Below are 19,635 nucleotides of genomic sequence, written 5' to 3' on the forward strand. Positions count from 1 at the left end.
GGACCTCCATACCAATTTCCATTGTGGTCGTACTAATTTACAACTCTACCCCACCCTCAAGAATGGGGTCCTAATTAGAATAAGATATATCCCATGCTTGTATAATTTTATCAAAATGGATTCTACTGTCATGTATAACTAAGAAAAAAATGAATAAAAATTTTTAACTAAAAAAATTTACAATTCCACCAACCTTGTAAGTGTTCCTTTTTCTCCACATCCTCTCCAGCATTTATTATTATTTGTATGCTTGATGACTGCTATTCTGACTGGTGTGAGATTAATTCTCATTTTTCTTATTGACTACAGGAGTTCTTCATTTGACATATAATCTGAAAATATTGTCTTCTACTCTGTGGTTTGCCTTTCTGCTTTTGTAAGGACATCTTCTGATAATAAATGTTTTCAACGTTCAACTGAACAGCATTTCTGTGACCCATTTAAGAAATCTTCTCTAATCTGGGGTTATGAAGATATCATCATAAGTTATCTCCTCAATCACTTTTTATAATTGGGCCTAAGGTCTTCCCACAAATGTCTTTGGTGTTTGGTGTGAGGTTGGGGTTAGGCTTCATTTTCTCCTTGACATCATTTATTAAAAACATGGTTGTTTGCCCAGTACTTTGTAGTGCTACCTTTGCCTTAAGCCTAGGGTCCTTATGTGCATGGATCAGTTTTGGAGGGCTCCATTCTATGCATTGGTCTATGGTTCTATCCTTGCACTGATGTATACTTTCTTAGTAGCTTTATAAGTCTTTACACCCAAATGTGCAAGTTCTCTCTCTGTATTACTTCAGGAGTGGATTGGCTATAATTTTGACATTTGACACAAGAATTGGCTCAAACCTGGAGCTTCCCTTTTGTAATAGTATCATGAAGATGTTATTCTTTCCCGGATTATGTTCTGGAAAGTGACTTACCTAATTCTCAGTTGGTCCTTTACAGAGATTTTGCCATGACTTAAAGATTTGATTTGAACTGGTTCAAGTCCAATCTTGGGAATCCTTGTTATCTGTGAGGTTGTACTTATTAGAACAGGCTGAAATAGAGGAACTAAATCTGAAATCACTGATTTTTTTTTCCATGTATTTATTTTAGTTGTAGATGGACATAATACCTTTATTTTTATTTATCTATTTTTATGTGGTGCTGAGGATTTTACCCAGCGCCTCACACACGCAAGGTGAGTGCTCTACCACTGAGCTACAACCCAAGCCCCACTGGTGATCTTTTAAAGACAAATCACCTGATCTTTGGAAATTTATGACTGAGAGGCTATTTTGATCCTCCCTTTGGGGAATACATATAGTACAGAGAAGGAATTCTGGAATCAAATTTTTGTGTTCAGTTTCCAGATCACCTACTAACCATGTGATCTGAGCACACTAGTTAACTTCTCTGGCCTCAGTTTCCTCATCAGTGAAATGGGGGATAATGATAGTATTCCCTTCATGTATGATCAACCCTAACTCTTTCCCCTACACAGCTCCTAACTGTGAAACTGAACAGTGACTGAACAGCTCCTAACTGTGAAACTCCTTCCAGATTCCCCTAGATTCTCACCTGATTGTTATCTCCATGGCCATATGGAAGAAAAAGTGAAATCAGAAGTTGTCTGTTTGGACTGGGGAAAGGTAAGAGGGTGTCTTTTTTCTGTCTGATTTTCCTTGGGACATAGAGGACCATAGAGATGCTCAAGAGAATCGGTGCCTCTTACTGATGACAGTGATTAATTACCAATAACTTAGTAAAATTAAAGAATATGTGATTCATTTATTCTTTCAAGTAACAGGAGGGAGGCGCTGTGGATGTCCACATTGGTTCCAAAATGTTATAAAACTTGAAGTAAATTTTGTGCCATTTCCTCCTGTTGCTACCCTACCACTCTTGGTGGTTCCTTGTATTGAGCTCACAAGACAAATGCTAGACCTTCAGCCCTGGTGTCCTGGTTTCAGTCAGTATTTCACAGGGATGGGACAGATGTGACTCCCAAGAGGCCTCATGCCATAGCTTGCTTTCATATTCAGTAACACCCATCTGCACAAGAGGCTTGAAATGTAGTTACTTTTTTCTTTTATAAGCTGGCACATTGCCCAGAGGGAGCAGAATAGACCTTAGACAGGCAACAAGTAGTCTCACACGATCTAAATCTCTCTTTCTAACAGAAAAGTTTGTAATTTGTAAGTGCTGCAGAGATTTCAGGATCTAAGTGAACTTCTGAAAAATCGAGAAGTCAAAATACCAGTATCCCCAGGGAAAGTTGGATAAGGAAGATGGCTCTTTTGCTATGACTGGTCTAGGTCTCACTCTAAGTTCACCCTATGTGGTGTGTGACGGATCTGCCATTGGGCTGGCACGGGCACACACACAGTTGTCTCAGGGCAAATGATCCATGGAAAGCGAGCACACCCCCCCCCCCCCACACACACACACCCCACACACCACACACACACACACACACACACACACACACACACACACACTCTAGCAGACGGTTCTGGTTTGTCACTTCCCATATTTCCCTCTAACCCCCTGGAGTTGAGTCCACTGGTGTTCTTTTGAGTCACTAAAGTCACAGACAACTTGACCTTGCAGTATTCAGGTGGGATACTTTTAAAAAGGGTGTGTGTACCGTGGGGCAGATCCTTGAGCAGTGAGACCCAAAGGACCCCAACGGCTGGGGATGGGCTTCTTGTAAGGCAAATGCTTAGAGTAAAACTGACAAAATTTCCTTTCTAACTCCATAAAATTTGAAGTAAATTTTGTGCTAACATGTGTTACCTTTGGCCTGAAAATAAGTGATCTCTTTCAAAAGGTAGGTGAGTCTTCACTCTTAAGAACCTGCTGGTTGGAATTCGGTGAGGTGGGAGGCAGTCTAAGGATGAAAACAAAAGGACTTCCCAAACTAGCCCCCCACTGGAGAACAGAGGGGACGCTGCTCTACAGAGGAATTCGGGGAGACCCAGTATTCAGAAGGAAGGAGGCTTTTCAGCAGGAAATTTTGAGTGTAGGAGGAAGGTTACTTCATGATGGAACAGAAAAAGAAATGGAGCCCTCTGATCCCCCCCACCCCCAGCAAAGTGAACTTTGTACTAGTGCAGATCTTCGTACAGTCTAGCTTAGCTGCAGATCCTGTGTTTTGAAATGGAAACTCCCTTGGATCCAGGTTCCCTGCCTCAGCTCATGATCTCTGGAGCTAGGCGCTGGCAGAGGATTGCCGCCTCGCATTCGGCCCTCTGCTACCCTCTGCTGGAATTTTATTGCCAGCACTATCAGAGTTCGTCGTGCTCAAAGCTCTGGCCAATTTTCTTTTTTTCTTTCTTTCTTTCTTCTTCTTCTTTTTTTTTTTTTTTTTTGGTACTGGGGATGAACTACTGAGCTACATTTGGTACTGGACGCTTTATAATTGTGCTACATTCCCAGCCCTTTTAATTACCAGGCAGAGTATTGCTAAGTTGGTGAGGGTCTTGCTAAACTGCTGAGGCTGGCCTTGAACTTTTCATCCTTCTGCCTTGGCCTTGCTGTGATTGCAGGTGTGTACCACCCCATCTGGTTGCCAATTCTTAATAGTACTGCACTTCTTTTTGGCCTATAACAGTAACGTCAAGCTACAGACATTTGTGACTAAATAAAATCAATGCTACATTAACACAGAATGAGCAACCAATGGAGGTGGTTTCATTTCAACTTATTTACCAGCTAAAAAAGAAGAGCTGATAAATTTTTTATACTTAAATACTGCTGGGTATGGTGGTACATGCCTGTATTCCCAGCAGCTCAGGAGGCTGCCAATGGAGGTGGTTTCATTTCAACTTATTTACCAGCTAAAAAAGAAGAGCTGATAAACTTCTTATACCTAAATACTGCTGGGTATGGTGGTACATGCCTGTAATCCCAGCAACTCAGGAGGCTGAGGCGGGAGGATCACAAGTTTGAGGCCAGCCTTAGCAATTTAGCGAGACCCTGTCTTAAAACAAATAGGGCTGGGGATGTGGATCAGTGTTTAAGTGACCCTGGGTTCAATCCCTAGTACCAAAAATCAATCAATCCATCCATCAATCCCATGAGAGCACAGGACAGTGAGGGGGCTTAGATGAGAGAGAGCTCAAATTTAATTAGAGATCAGAGGAGGTCATGGAAGAGCAGCAAATGCAACTACACAGTGATATGGCGTGAACACTCTAGCCAGGGAATAGCAGGGAAGAGGTCCCAGGGAGGGAAGAATGACAGGTGTGTACGAGTACATAATAAACTATATCTGCACCTGTACATTTATTAAAGAATGTTTTCAGGTTTCCTTGGTTCCTGAGAGTCTAATCCTAAAATCTGTTGAATCCTTCATATGGGGCAGGACCAATAAAGATTGGACAATGAAATAATATTTTGGAGATAGGAATAATTCCCCCATTAAAAAAAAAAAACAACCCTTTGTACTGTGAAATACAGTCCAATGGAGAAAACATCGCTGAAGTATAGCCTAAGGATGATTTTAAGGTGAATATAAACACAACTGCTTTGTTCCCCTTAAGTAACCACTGTTCTGATTTTATAGCAATTACTTCCTTGCATTTCTTCCATTTCTTTCTAGTTTGTTGTCAAAAAGTATTTTAATATTTCTCTTCCTTTTGAAAATTACTTGATGTGTCCTCAAGTCACTTTTAATCTATAGAGTCCCTCTCCATCCTTTTATTTTCCTTGAAATCTATCAGATAGTCTGGATCTTGTGACTGTGTGCTTTTCATCCCCAAAGTTCCTTTGTCCTCTGTGCTCCCTGCATATTGGCAACTGATCTGGGGTTGGCTCATGCTGAGGGCTGGGGCTTTCTTAAGACTCTAGGTTTCTTAAGACTCTAGATTTCTTTCATCTCATGACCTGACTGTCTTGCATGTGTGTGTGTGTGCACATGGATGTGCACATATCAGTGGCCACACTCACTGACTGCTTGGTTATTGCAAAATAGTGATATTCTGAAACAACAATGCCTTTCTTTGCTTCATTTATTACTTAAAATACATCTGGGAGGAAATTCTTTCTCAATGCAATGGTACTTTAGAGAAAGATAATTCTAAGCATCTTACACAGTCCTGGGATATAGAACGTCCCCCTAAGCCTGACCCCTTAGCAATCAGCTCTTTTAGGACCTTGCAGAGCCCAAACTGAACCCAGAAACACTGACCCAGAAATTGTTCTGCCACTGATCACTTACAGATCTAAAATCATAGGACTCTATGGTGACCCACTCTCTGTGGGGTGAGATTGTTGTTTTTGACCATATGGTGAATTAGCCTCTAAATTCTCTCCAAATTGAAAACAAAACCAAACCAAAACTCTGGGCATGGGGATGCATGTCTCTAATCCCAGTGACTCAGGAAGCTGAGGCAGGAGGATCACAAGTTCAAGGCCACCCTCAACAACTTTGTGAGGCCCTTGGTTCAATCCCTGGGACAAAAAACCCAAAATCAAACAAACAAACAAATGAAAAAACTCAAACAAACAAACAAACAAACAAAATGAAATGTTAGCTAAACAAATAACTTTGAAAAAAAGTATTGTTGGGTTTCCCTGATGTAGATCTTCAGAGGTCAAAAAAATTCAAAGGATTTTTTTTGTGGGATATTATAGAGGGATTCTACTAAAGATTGGAGACTTTGATGTTCCTTTTTGATAGATGCAGGAAAGTGGTTGGGGGATAGGACACAAGGTCAGGGCATACCCAAGAAGGGTTATATGTTAGGGGACCCTTCAGTATAAGAATGAGAACCCAATAGGTTAATCTGAAGGGAGAAGTGAGCAGGAAATAAATCTGACATGCCAAAGAGGATAATAAGGAGATGTACACATTGCAACCTTGACACATTTGGTGAAAAGAATTAAAAAATATCCCATAAGAATTCTTAATGACAAGCTGACTTTCTTAGAGTCGTGGTTCAAATTTATGTAATTTGTGCAGTTTTAAAAAACTTGAAACAGTTAAATTTAGAATGTTTCTGGGTTGATAGTGCCCCTTGGGAGGTGACAGAGGCAAACATAAAACTTCTGGCGGAATGTAACCTCAATGGCAATTACAGAGATTTTCTACAGAGAATTTATTTACTTCCAATTAAGTGAGCACAACAAGGTCAACAATATAAAAACAAAGGGTGGGTGGAGTGGGGGGATAGGTAGGTAGAAATGAGCTACTTGACTAAAGACCAATTGAAAAATATACATATCAGAAACAGTCTTTAAAGGCTTTGAATATTAGATTTTCAAATGTAAAGTATAAAGGAGCCATATTTAATGTGTTTAAATAAATAAAAGATGTTTGAAAGTATCATTGAAGAAGAGACTACAAGGAATGACCAAGCAAATTTGAAAAAGAAATAGGATTTTTAACAAGACAAAATAATAATTGAAAATATAAATTCCAATAGCAGATTTTAGATGAAACTATTAGATTTGGATAATCAGATATTAGATGAAGCTTAAGAGAGAACTTGTAAATTGGAAAATAAATGAAAAGAAATTATTCATAAGGCAGATCAGAAGGGCAAAGGCACAGGAAATGAGAAAGCTAATTAGATATGGAGAATGAGGGTGCTGAATTTCTCAGAAAACCAGTCAGAGTTCCAGAAAGAGACAATGTTGTTGATGGGGCAATATTTAAGATGATGGTTGAGAATTTTTCAAATTCACCAAAAGCAATCAACCTGCAGATTCAGGAAGCCCAAGAAATCACAAGATTAGAAAATAAGAACTTAAAAAAATCTACAAAGACACATCATAAACAAACCATAGAACAGCAATACAAGAGGAGATATTAAAACCTAGTCATATTAGAAAGGAATAGCAATTAGAGAAGACTGAGATATATATATATATATATATATATATATATATATATATATATATTTTTTTTTTTTTTTTTTTTTTTTTTTTTTTTTTGTACTGGGGACTGAATCCCAGTGGTCCTTAACCACTAGGCCACATCCCCTAGCCTTTTTATTTTTTGTTTTTGAGACAGTGTCTTGTTAAGTGGCTTAGGGCCAAGATACTGAGGCTGGCTTTGAACTTATGATCCTTCTACATGCACCCCTGGGTCCAATAAGACTGATTCTTAATGGCTAAAATGAAGCCAGAAAACAATGGCATAATAACATCAATTTGCTAATAGGAAGTAACTTTCAAACTAAAATGCTATACTCACAAAATATTTGTTAAGTGTTAGGACATGATAAAGATATTTTCAGAGGAATCAAATTTGAGAGTTTACCAACAGACCTTCACCAGAATAAAATTCAAAAGTGAACTAAAGGGGAAAAAAGGACGTTTTCAAAGAGGCACAAAAAGAATTGTGAGCAAATATACTGGTAAATATACACACACATTAAAAATAATGATACTATTAAGTCTTATTTGTGGAGGCCAAACACAAATTTTCTTTTACTCTTTCTCTCTCTCTCTCTCTCTCTCTCTCTCTCTCTCTCTCTCTCCTCAGTAGTGGGGATCAAACCCGGGGTCACTCTACCACTGAGCTACATCACTGGCCCTTTTTATTTTTATTTTTTTGAGGCAAGGTCTTTCCAAGTTTCCTAGGTTAGCTTTGAACTTGTGATCCTCCTGCCTCAACCTCCTAAATTGCTGGGATTACAGCAATGTGCCACTGTGCCCAGCAAGATTTTTACCACATTTTTACTCACAATGTTCTGGATAATGCAGACAACAATCATTGGGATACAGGAGATTTGAGTAGCTCAATTAGCATGCATTATATAAAGGACATATAAAACAATTATAGAATATACATCTTTTTTTAGAACTCATAGAATACTAACAAAATTGCCCACATGCTGGATCACAAATCTAGCTTCTATAAATTTTGAAGATGTGGTGTTACATACAACACATCTCTGATAACAATCCTATTGTGAGTTATAAATAGATAAAGCTTAAATCTGTATCATTTAGCATTCAGAAACAAAACTTACTCTAGTAATTTTAGTCAGGAAGGAACTTAACACAGGGAATTAGGTGATTACAAAACTTTAGAAGGGACAGAGAATTGAACTTTAGATGGGGCTTCTGGGAATCATGCCCAGAACATAATCCCTGAGGAGATACCTGGGCCTTTGCCCAGGCCGTAGGATGGAGACCATGGAACTGTGGTGGAGGTGGGGAAGCGGGCAGCTATGGCAATCTGTTGTGGCAATGGGAACTGTGAAGTTGAAGACAAGACCAACAAGCTGAGATCCTGGTGTTAAGCTCCTGTAACAAAAATACCTTAGAATGGGTAGTTTATAACAACAGAAATTTGTTGCTCACAGTTCTGGAGGCTGGGAAGTCCAAGATCAAGACACCATCAGATTCAGTGTCTGGTGACGGTTGGCCTTTCATAGATGGTACCTTCTAGGAACAAACAGGCTTCCTCAGGCCTTTATATACAGGCACTAATTCCATTTATGAGGTTTCTGTTGCACTGGGGACTAGGTTTCAAGATATGAGCTTGAAAGAGGAAGTGCATGACACCAGGGATCAGGAAAGAGTGACTGCTGCTGTCCCCAGGTCTCACCACAATCACCAAGGCAGTGCCTGGACATGAGAGTTCAGTGTGACACCACTCAACTAACACAAGAGGGAGGGAGGGAGGGAGAGAGAGAGATGAATACTGCTGAAGAAAAAGTAAAGAATACCATGACTTTGCTTTCCAGCAGAAAGATGTTGACTTCCACCTTTCGAATCTTGTGCAGATGCCTCTGGTGGAGGAATCTAAATCACATTCAGAACTGTAGCTACAAGGGAGTCTCACAAATGAGGTCCCTAGCATTTCAGGCTCTGCAGTGCTTCTTTGGTAAACAGAGAGGTTTTGTGTGGATGAAAATGCTAATTTACCAAATCCACAACTCACAAATCAAAGAAAAAATCCTAATGTAAATTTTAAAAACTAGAAAAATATTGATTGATAAATACTACATGTCAAAACTTGTGAGGTGCAGCCAAAAATGGTTACTTAAGTGTTTATATAAAAAGAGAAAGGATCAAGCCAGGTGTGGTGGCACATGCCTGTAATATCAATAATGAGGAGGTTGAGTTAGGACAATCGCAAGTTCAAGACCATCCTGGGCAACTTAGCAAACTTAGTGAGACCCTGTCTTGAAGTGAAAAATAAAGAGGGCTGAGGATGTGGCTCAATGTTAGAGTGCCCTGGATTCAATCACTAGTGCTAAAAAAAAAAAAAAAAAAAAAAAAAAAAAAAAAAAAAAAATCAATGTTGATAATCTAAGATTCCAATTTCAAAAATTTAGGAATAAATCTAGCAGGTCAGACACAAAGAAAAATAGCAGTTTAGAATAATAAAACCACTATTATAAATATAGGCAATATAGATATGTTAGATAAGAAAAAAATACTGAAAAAAAGCAATAAAATAAACTGTAGGCAATATCTTATTTAAAAAGGAGAAAAAATATATAAATAACAATGGTATAAATGAAAAGGGAAATAGAACTGTAAGTGTTGTAGTGATGATGACAATAAAAGAACTTAGGAATAACTTTTTGCCAATAAATTTGAAGACTTCGAGTAAACAATTGCATCCTTAAAAATAAAACTTACTGAAATTAAGCCAATAATAATAGAAAAATGAATATATAATCCTAAATTAGGTCAGTTATTAATATTATCCCTTAAGGAAAACTCCAAATTCGGAGGCTTTATAGTAACTTCCACAGAGTAGATAGTTCTGATCATAAGCAAACCTTTTCAGGGAACTTAGTTCCAGAAGAGCTGAATTTTTAATAGAACTCTATTTTTAAATGTTGGCAACTTTTTAAACATTTTTGTCAGTGCAGGCAAAACACAACATGTCTGCGGGCTGGTTTCGGCCCACAGTCTGACAATTTGCAACCCCTGATTTAAGCTTTACAAGGGAGCACTGCTCCGAGTCACAGTGCAATTAAATCCAATGATTCAAGTCTAACTTGAACAGAACTTGCTGATGGAACATGAGATGCTCACATGCATTTGCAGGAGGGATTGTGGAAGCGGTCTCTGAAGCCTAAGTATCCTAACTGACAGCTCCTGATAGGGCTGAGGCACAGCCCTGGTTGGAGGCAGAGGGATAGACCAGGTATCCTTTCTGAATTGTCTCCTGGATTCTTTAGTCTTTCTAATAAATACCATTTTCTTCTTTTTAAAAAAGTTATTGATATTTGAGTTTTATTGAGATATAATTGACAAATAAAAATTGTATGTATTTAAGGTATTAAACATGATTTGCTATATGTATATACTGTAAAATAATTATCACAATTAGACTAACACATTCATTAGCCTATATAGTGACCTTTTTATAAAACAGACACACAAAAATTATACCTATTTATGGGGTGCCATGTGATGTTTTGATACACCTATACATTTTACAATGTTCAAATCAGGGTAAACGTATCTGTTTCCTCAATTATTATTTATTTATGGTGAAGACATTAAAAATCCTTTCTTTGGGCCTTAAAAAAATACAGTACATTATTAAAATCTATGGTCGCCCTATTGTGCCATAGCATACCAGAACTTCTTTTTCTCATCTAAAATAATTTAATACCTGCTGATCAATCTTTCCCCACCTCTCTCTCTTTCCTCATCCTCTCATAACCTCCATTCTACTTGCGACTGTTATGAGGCCAACTTTTTTAGATTTCATGTCTGAGTGATATCATGCAGTACTTGTTTCTTTGTGCCTGACTTATTTTACTAAAGACCTTCAGTTCCATACAAGTTGTTGGAAATGGTAGGATTTCATTCTCCTTTTATGACTTCATACCCCAAATTTTCTTCATCCATTTGCCAGCTCGTGGCTCCCTAGTTTCTTTCTATTTCTTAGCCATTGTGAATAGAGCTACGATAAACACTGGCGTGCAGATGTCTCTTCAATATAGTGATTTCATTTCCTTTGGCTATATACCCAAACAAATGACTTCTGTATGGCACAGGGACCATCCGGCGGAGTGAAGAGGCCGTGCAGAACTTGCCTGTCTGTGCCTGGCCTATTTCACTAAACACTGCTGGATCACATGGTAGTTCCATTTTTAATCTTTCGAGGCACCTCGGTGCCATTTTCCACAGTGGCTGCACTACTCTATGTTCCCACCAACAGTGTGCGAGGGTTTCCTTTTCTCCGGCAGTAGTTGTCTTTTGTCTTTTTAATAACAGCCATTCAAACTGAAGGCAGGTGATAGTTCATTGTGGTTTTGATTTGTATTCTGCAGATGATTAGTGATGTCACACTTTTTTTTTCATGTACTTCTTGGCCATTTGTATGTTTTCCATTGAAAAATGTCTATTTAGATCTATTGCGCATTTTTAATTGAATTACTTGTTTTTTTCCTATCAAGTTATTTGAATTCCTTATAGACCCTACTTATTAACCTCTTGTCAGACATATGGTTTGCAAGTATTTTCTCTCATAGTCTAGGTTGTCTCTTCACTCTGTAGATTGTTTTGTTTGCTATGCAGAAGTCATTTGTTTGATGAAATCCCATTTGTCTATTTTTACTTTTGTGTCCTGTGCTTTTAAATGCATTTTTCTTAATACATAGCTTCTGTGTTGCCACCTGATCCAATAATAAGTGTAGGGATTCAAGGTTTCTAGGTGCTCTGATGTCAGGAAAAAAGCATGATAATATATGCCCCATTTAGGGCCCAGAATCTTCCACAATCTCCAATTACTTACACATCTTTTATTAGGAGAGGTAATAAAGTGTAATGATTCATAGCCTGGACTTTGGAGCCAGACTGTCCCACTTCATATTTGTCTCTACCACTTCATAGCCTGTGAGCTCTCCATACTTTGTTTTCTCAGTGGTTAAATGGGAATAAGATTGACAGAATACCCATTGTAAAGGCACTCATAGTCTATGGGAATTAGACCATTTAAAAAAAAGAAAAGGACACATGGTATATTTCAGATAGTAGATTCTATTTCCTCACTCACCCTTGAGCTGCTTTGACCATGTGAATTGATTTGGCTGATAGAATAAGGCAGAAACTGTGATGCTCCAGTTCTGAGTCTGGGCCTCAAGTTTGTTTGCTTTCTTGCACTTTGGCTATTGTCCTGACTAGGTCGTTAATCCCCCTAGAGTGAAAAGATAGGGGGAGCCTAGCTAAATTCAGCCTAGATTATTTAGTCTCTTGCTGGTTGCAAATATGTGAGTGAGCCCAGCTGAGACCAGGAGCAGCCTAAATTAACCAGTTCCTCAATTGATTAGCAGATGCATAGAGAATTAACAAATAATTGTTGTTCTAAGCTATTAAGCTCCGGGTGACTGACGCAATGTTGATTAAGTTCTACTCTAGGCCTTGTGTGCCCACAACACATTTAATCCTCACAACAGTCTAGAGGTAGGTACGGGGCAATATATACTTAATGAAAATTTATGAATGGAAACTGGATATAGTACAATAAAATATTAATAAAGTCTTACTTTGCAAAATTTGAAATAAGGCACATTTCTACTTCCCTCCGCCCCCACCAAAATCTTGTCAAGAATCACATAGGTTCAAGGTTACATGACTGCAGGCTGACTGGTTGAGTACTTTGTAAACTGCCAGCTTGATGACAGAAGTCCTTGACACTTTTTCTGTATTGTCCTCAGTTATTGAGTTCTGCTGAAGGTGGAAGTTTTTATTGAGTCCTTTATATAAAAAGCAACTACTTGCACCGTCATTATGATCTCCAATTAACAGATGAGGAAAATCAGATGTAGGGAGATTAAGGTCACATGGTTGGTAAGTCACTATTGCCTTCTGGGATGATGGGCAATGCAAGAAGCTAAAGGAACCTCAAATGCCTGAAATTTTTTTTTTTTTTTTTTTTTTTTTTTTTGGTCTCCTCCAGAGAACACAGTTCAGGAATCTGTAGTCACTCCAGGTGATTCCAGTCATTTCTTTGCTCAAGTTGGGAGGATCAGCCTAGGTGTTGTGAATCATGTGCCCTCTGCTCTCTGTACTCAGATTCTTGAATTTCCAGTGGTTTAGGACCTCAGTTTGGCATTTTCTCTGTAACTCTGTGCTTCCTACCTTAACTATTTACTTTGCCACTTCGGATTAAATTTTATTCTTTTTCGTTTCTTTCTTTCTTTTATCTATCTCTCTTTTAACTCCCTAGCTTTGTCTACATCAGTTCTTTGCAACAATGTTCTTCCCTTTGCCCTTTGACTCACACAAACTAGGCCTAAGTGAAGACTGGATCACTCTCAACTCTTTGCTAGACTTTCTGGCTCTGCAGTCAATTCCTGGCCCTTTGTCTCCCTCTAATGGCTGCCTGACTTACTGCTTCATCTAGATGACCATGTTTAACTCTATGCTGGAAGCATCTGTTGTGCGTGGTTAATGACTGTATATCATCTCTGATTTTGGTCTACCTCATAATATTAAATTATATGTTTGAAGGATGCATCAACATTTAAATGAAAGATTTGAGGCAGGTTAATGAAAATTATTACAGAGAACTCAAAGAACCTTTTGACCTCTAGTTGAGTCCTGTTCGAACAGGTACTTTTCCTTTTAGGGTTAATGAGAAGTCAATGAATAAGCTAACAAAAATTTACTGAGCACCCACCAAATACTACACACTTTTCTATATGCTGGGATCTGTGTGCTAGGGTTGCCAAGTCCTTACGTTGTATTTAAAATTTTTTTCTACTTTTGTCATCATTAAAAAAAAAAAAAACCAACCCTATTCACATCATTTGTGGGAAGAGGAAAGTCTCTGTTGCCCTTTCTAACCTCAAGTGAATCTGCACCACTTTTAGAGCCCTGGTTTGTTTAGCTGTAGTGAGATAAGAAGTCATAGATGAGTTAAGTAGAGCAAGATTTATGGTGACAGCATTTTCCATAATAAATGTACATCAAACAATATTGCAGAGCTATAGTAAAAAAAACTGCCCGATATGACATAGAAACAGACACATAGAACAAAAGAATAGAAGACAGACAAACCTACACAGATACAGTCATTTAATCCTTGAAAAAGTGCCAAAAGCATACATCGGAGAAAAGACAGGCTTTTAAACAAATGGTGCTGGGAAAACTGGTTATCCATACGTAGAGGAATGAGACTAGACGCTATTTCTCACCTTGCATAAAGGTCAACTCAAAATGAATCAAACACCTAGAAATTAGACCAGAGACTTTGCAACTCCTAGAAGACAGCATAGAGTCAACACTCCAACACACAGGCACAGGTCATGGTTTTCTTGTTAGGACCCTAAAGCTCAGGAAGTAATGCTGAGAGTTAATAAATGGGATGACATCAAATTAAAAAGCTTCTGCACAGCAAAGTAAACGATTAGGAGTGTGAAGAGAGAAACTATAGAATGGAAGAGAATCTTGGTAACTACCCTTCTGACAGAGGAAACACAACACCAAAAAAACCAAACAACCTAAATAAAAAGTAGGCATGTGAATTAAACATACTTCTCCAAAGAAGAATACGAATGGCCAACAAAGATATGAAAAAGTGTTCAGGATGGTTAGTAATTAGGGAAATACAAATCAAAATTACACTGAGATATCATCTCTCTCCAGTCAGAATCACAGTCATTAAGACTACAAACAATAATAAATGCTGGAAAGGATATGGAGAAAAAGGAACACTTTTACACTGTTGGTGGGGTTCTAAGTTAGTACAAGCACTGTGGAAACCACTGTGGAGGTTCCTCAAGAGACGAGGCATGAAATCACCATATGACCCAGCTATATACCACTTCTCAATATTTATCTTGAAGAATTAAAATAATCATAGTACAGTGATACATGCATACCCAAATTTATAGCAGCACAATTTACAATAACCAATATGGAACTAGCTTAGGTATTCATCAATGGATGAGTGGATAAAGAAAATGTGGTATATATACACAATGGATTTTTATTCAGTCATAAAGGAGATGAAAGTATGTCATTTGCAAGAAAAAGGATAGACCTTGAGAACTATGTTAAACTAAATTAGGGAAACACAGATGGTCAAGGGTCGTATGATTTCTCTCATATGGAAGCTAGAAAGGAAAAAAGAAAAGAAAGGCCAGGGTCGGGGGAGCTCATGAAAATCAAAGGGAGATCAATAGATTAGAGAAAGGGAGGAAGGAGGCAGGGAAAGAAAGAGGAAATTCTGGGGAGTGATATGGGCCAAATTATAGTTATCTTGTATGCACATGCAAATAGGCAGAAATAAATCCCACCATTATGTACAATTGCAATGCACCAATAAAAATATGGACCCCCCCCAAATGTACAATGAGGAAATTCAATTTTTGACAGCAACATCTAAAACAAGTGTCAGTGTCTAGGTTGAGGACTATGTAACAGTAAATCATTGTTGCTAAAATAGAATTTCACAAGATATCTTGTGGCAAACAAAGGACCTGGTTGATGATCTGGCTCGACAGGCCTTTCACTCAAATGTGGCTAAGATGTATATTTTTGGTGTCTTTGAGACTAGCCCTGGAATTGGTATACTCAAAGTATCTATGATAATAGTATTTTTATTTTCTTACTGTTTCTTAATAGCCATTTTTGGAACATGCAGCCTCTGATTTCAACAAGAACCCTAACCACAACCCAAAGTTCTGAAGTTTATAATCATTTGTTTTCACATAGATGTAACACAGTTGGCCAAAGTTGAGAAACTTAAGGAGATTACATTCTTGAAGGAAGAAAACTGATCAGCATATGGATAAAGACACTCAGGGGCACAATGCTTGGGTGACAGTCAGTCATTACCTCCACAGACACAGCAGTCAGACTGGACGGAACCTCACCTTTCTCTCTGCTTCACCCCTAGCTCCTGGGGCTTCCAAGAAGAATATTCACTACTTGTCCTGCTGACACCAACCAGTATGTCCTACAGGCATCTACTGATCCTGGCTGGCTTCACCCAGCCCTGTGTCCTGGAGGGATTGGAAATGAACTCATGGCCAGTGCTAGTAGATGGCTACTTCCTCCTGCCATGCCTGAAAACACACAGCAACCTCCTGTGAGGGGTCAGTGCTTGGAACAAGGCTCTTCTGGAAGCACAGAATTTCTTTATTATTATTGCTGCTACTGTTGTTGTTATTATTTCAGCACTGGGAACTGAGCCCAAGACACTCTACAACTGAGCTACATCCCCAGCTCTTTTGATTTTTTTTTTTTAATTTTGAGAGAGGTCTTGCTGAGTTGCTCAGGCTGGGCTTGAACTTGTGATCCTGCCCAACATGGAAGCACAGAATCTTCAGTGGGTTTCCCTTTGCCTATCCGGGAGAAAGACGAAAGGGAGGGAATCCCAGGCCATGCTGGGCTTCCACCACCCTATTCCTCTCCCAAGGCCCTTCCCATGGAGGCTAACAGATGCAGGTTTTGTTGGGCCTGAACATCATCTAGGCAATAAAATTCCCTTAGGTTATGTACTAGATCAATTAAAATTCTCTGTTGCTAATATTTTAACCTCTATAAGTATTCCAGTTCCTATTACAAATGCTTTAAGCGGGAGGTTTGGTGACACCTGTATTCCCACTTTGTAAATGAAACTGAAAATACCTTAAGCAGTGACTGGGAAATTGGAAATCTCTTGGGGAACTTAGAAGCACGCACTGGTTGCCTTTCATGGCAGCTAGGACAAACGTCGAAATTGAGAGAGAGAGATGCTGGGAGGAAAGCGAGCAATGCCAGAGAAAGGTGAGAGTTCTGGGGGCCCCGGAGCTGAGCAAGGGGCGTGAGGGGGCGGTGAGAGCAGTTGTTCAGACCTGTGAGGCACCGTGGTGCTTGCAGTGTGGTCCCAACTGGCAGCGGTATCACCTGGAATCCTGTTAGAAATGCAGATTCTGGGCCCCAAACCAACCCAGTCAGAAACTCTGGTGGGGGCACCAGGTTCTGCAGAAGTGCTCCCACGTTTGACAGCTGCTGACCTAGAGGAAAGTGGAACACCATGGAGCCTGTGGGCATGTTCCGTTAAAAACAATTACTGCGCTGGGGTCGGGTCAGTGGTGGAGCACTTGCCAAGCACGTGTGAGGCACTATAGGTTCGATTCTCAGCACCACATAAAAATAAATGAAATAAAGGTATTGTGTCCGTCTACAGCTAAAAATATATTAACATCTTAATTACTTAAGATGTTCTTTAAAAATAAAATATTTCAGGCAGTAAATTAACAGATGATATATTTATAAAGCACACAGTGCATCGGCTGCTTTCCCGAAGGTCTGAGTCTCGGGGAGACATTGAAACTGTCTGCCATGATTGGGTGCTGAAGAGAATACACTTTCAGGATGGAAGGAGAAGGGAAAATTCTCAAATCCCAGCATCGTCGAGTCTAGTTTATTAGTGGGAGACATATGGTAGGTTGCCTTTCTGCTAATGTAATGCAAGTGATTATGAAAATTTGCATCATCTGTACATAGATATATTATTTTCATTTAATTGACAATGCAAAAAAAATCAAATTTGGGGTAGAAATTTTTTTTTTATTGTTTGCCATTAACCAAACCGAAGTTAATTTTCTTTTAACTTTCCGCTCTTCCAGCTTTTCCTTCTGCGTTCATGGTTGGGGTGTTAATGGCATGTCTAAACTAATTGCACTCCTGATGGTCTAATTCTATTCACTGTCATTTCTGGCAGTAAAATTCTGAGTTTGGCATCCTCTCACACTGACACAGGCATGCTAAATTAGCTGAGAAGAATCCCAGAATGCTGGATTTTTATAACCAGGCAGAATACATCTAAAAATATCATCAAGGATCACACAGGACATTAAGAATTTTGCTCGGTTTATGCTTCCACTCCAGGGAGAGCTTGTCTGGAAGACTTTACCCTCACCAGTCTGGTTTTATTGATGCCGGTATTTGCCTCCAGTGTGTGTATTAGTATATTAGTAAAGGGCTCTTTGGGCTACATATGACATGGCAGAAACTCAACATGAACTGATTTTGGTAAAGAGGGGAGGCATGAACTCTCCTAACTGAAAAGACAAAGAGGCTTCAGGCATAGCTGGCTCCAAGGGCTGATTGTGTTATGTTAGGAGGTCACTAAATGACTCCCAATGATCTTTGCCTTTATGCTCTGTGTAATCCTTTTCCCCTGAGCATAATCGGACCTAGATATTTGTTTCTAACAAATATGGCAAAAACAAAGGGATGTCTTTTGCAAGATTAGGTTGCAAAATAATTGTGAGTTCTGCTTTGCTTGCCTTTGCTGGCTCTGTCTCTCACAAAGTCCTACATCTTGGATTCAAGCTGCCATGTTGTGCGTAGCCCCAGGGAGAGGGCCAGGTGGCATGAAACTAATGTCTCTGGCCAAAGCAGCAGGACCCAAGGCCTGTCAGAGGTCAGGTGAGCTCAGAAGCGGTTCCTCTGAGGCCTGCAACAGCCATGCAGGGGCAGCTGTTACCCTGCTGGAGCCTTGAGATGACCACAGTCCCCGCCAACGCCTCTGCCATGGCCTCTTGAGAGACCCTGAGTCAGACCCACTCTGCTAAGCTGTCCCTGAGTTCTTGAGCCACAGCAGGGATGAGGTGATGGATAGGTACTGTCCTGAGCTGCTGTTCTGGGGTAACGCCTTAGGAAGCACTAGACATCAGCACCCACAGCATCGGCCCGGGTGTCCCCCTGCTCCCCCCAGTGCTTTCCTGTGTGTCTTCACTGCCAGGCAGACTGTCCAGGAAGTGGCATAATGGCAGCTGGTGACCCCAACTCTGGGCCTCCCTCCCTTACAGAGTAATGGCCTTCTCTTTTGCAATAAACAAAGAGAAATTCCTGGGACTGAGTTGTTGGGGGCTGTGCCATGCGGAAGGTGCCAGAACGGTGCCTGATCACATTGGCAGTGAGGAGGTTAATTAACATAAGCGCACTCAGGTGATTTATCACTGGCTGTATTCAGTTAAGTCCACGCGCACAACACGTGCACAGGTGTTCCCGAGTGCGCCTGCTCGGGCCTGCTCATTTTGACCCTTGCTGTGATGGAGCAGCTGGCTCCTCGCCTGATTGCAACTGGTGTGGCCCCGCCCTCTGCCTCCTGGAGGGAATATAAGCGGGCAGTAGGTGGATGAGCTACAGTAAGGAGCAGCAGTAAGTAGCAGCAGCTAGCAGCAAGAGGCTGAGAGAAGCCACTAGCAGAAAGGAAGAAGAAGCGGCAAGCAGATAGAAGCAGCTCACAGAGAGAAGCAGCAGGCAGCGGGGGAAGGCAGATCACAGAGCAGAGAATTGAGAACACACCTCTAGATCACAGATAGGCAGATCGCAGGACGCAGGATGCATCACTAAGAAGCACCTCAGATAGACGCACCCTTAGTTCACAGGATGCAGGACGCACCTTTAAGAAGAAGTGCAGAACTAAGAAGATATAGATCTCTGAAAGTGTAGTCTCTCTCTCTTAAGCAAAGTCTCTCTTTCTCTCTTATGCAAAGCCTCTCTCTCTCTCCTCTCAAAGCAAGTAAGCCTCATTTCCTCTATCCTCTATAAACAAGCAAGCAAGGAAGCAGCTCAGAAATAGAAGTAGCTCAGTTTCCAGTCCACCACCTATAAAGACCTGCACAAATTGTTGCTGCAGGCGGTGACAAATACCTGCGGATTTGGCACCGCAAAGAGCCAGTGACACTGAGTCTCATGAGGTGGACTTGGGTCTCTTCC

General features: G+C 40.0%; 1 long non-coding RNA gene across 1 annotated transcript in view; it reads left to right on the top strand.

Annotated features, from left to right (window-relative positions):
- The window catches only part of LOC124990640 (uncharacterized), a 44,025-nt gene extending 27,585 nt beyond the window's left edge, over positions 1-16,440 (top strand). Inside the window, exons 2-3 of the long non-coding RNA XR_007109787.1 lie at positions 1,546-1,634; positions 15,818-16,440. This is a non-coding gene — a long non-coding RNA (uncharacterized LOC124990640). The remainder of the gene's footprint in view (positions 1-1,545; positions 1,635-15,817) is intronic.
- Positions 16,441-19,635: the final 3,195 nt, after the last annotated feature.

This window comes from Sciurus carolinensis, chromosome 8 (genome assembly GCF_902686445.1).
Source record: "Sciurus carolinensis chromosome 8, mSciCar1.2, whole genome shotgun sequence".
In the NCBI taxonomy this organism is placed as follows: domain Eukaryota; kingdom Metazoa; phylum Chordata; class Mammalia; order Rodentia; family Sciuridae; genus Sciurus; species Sciurus carolinensis.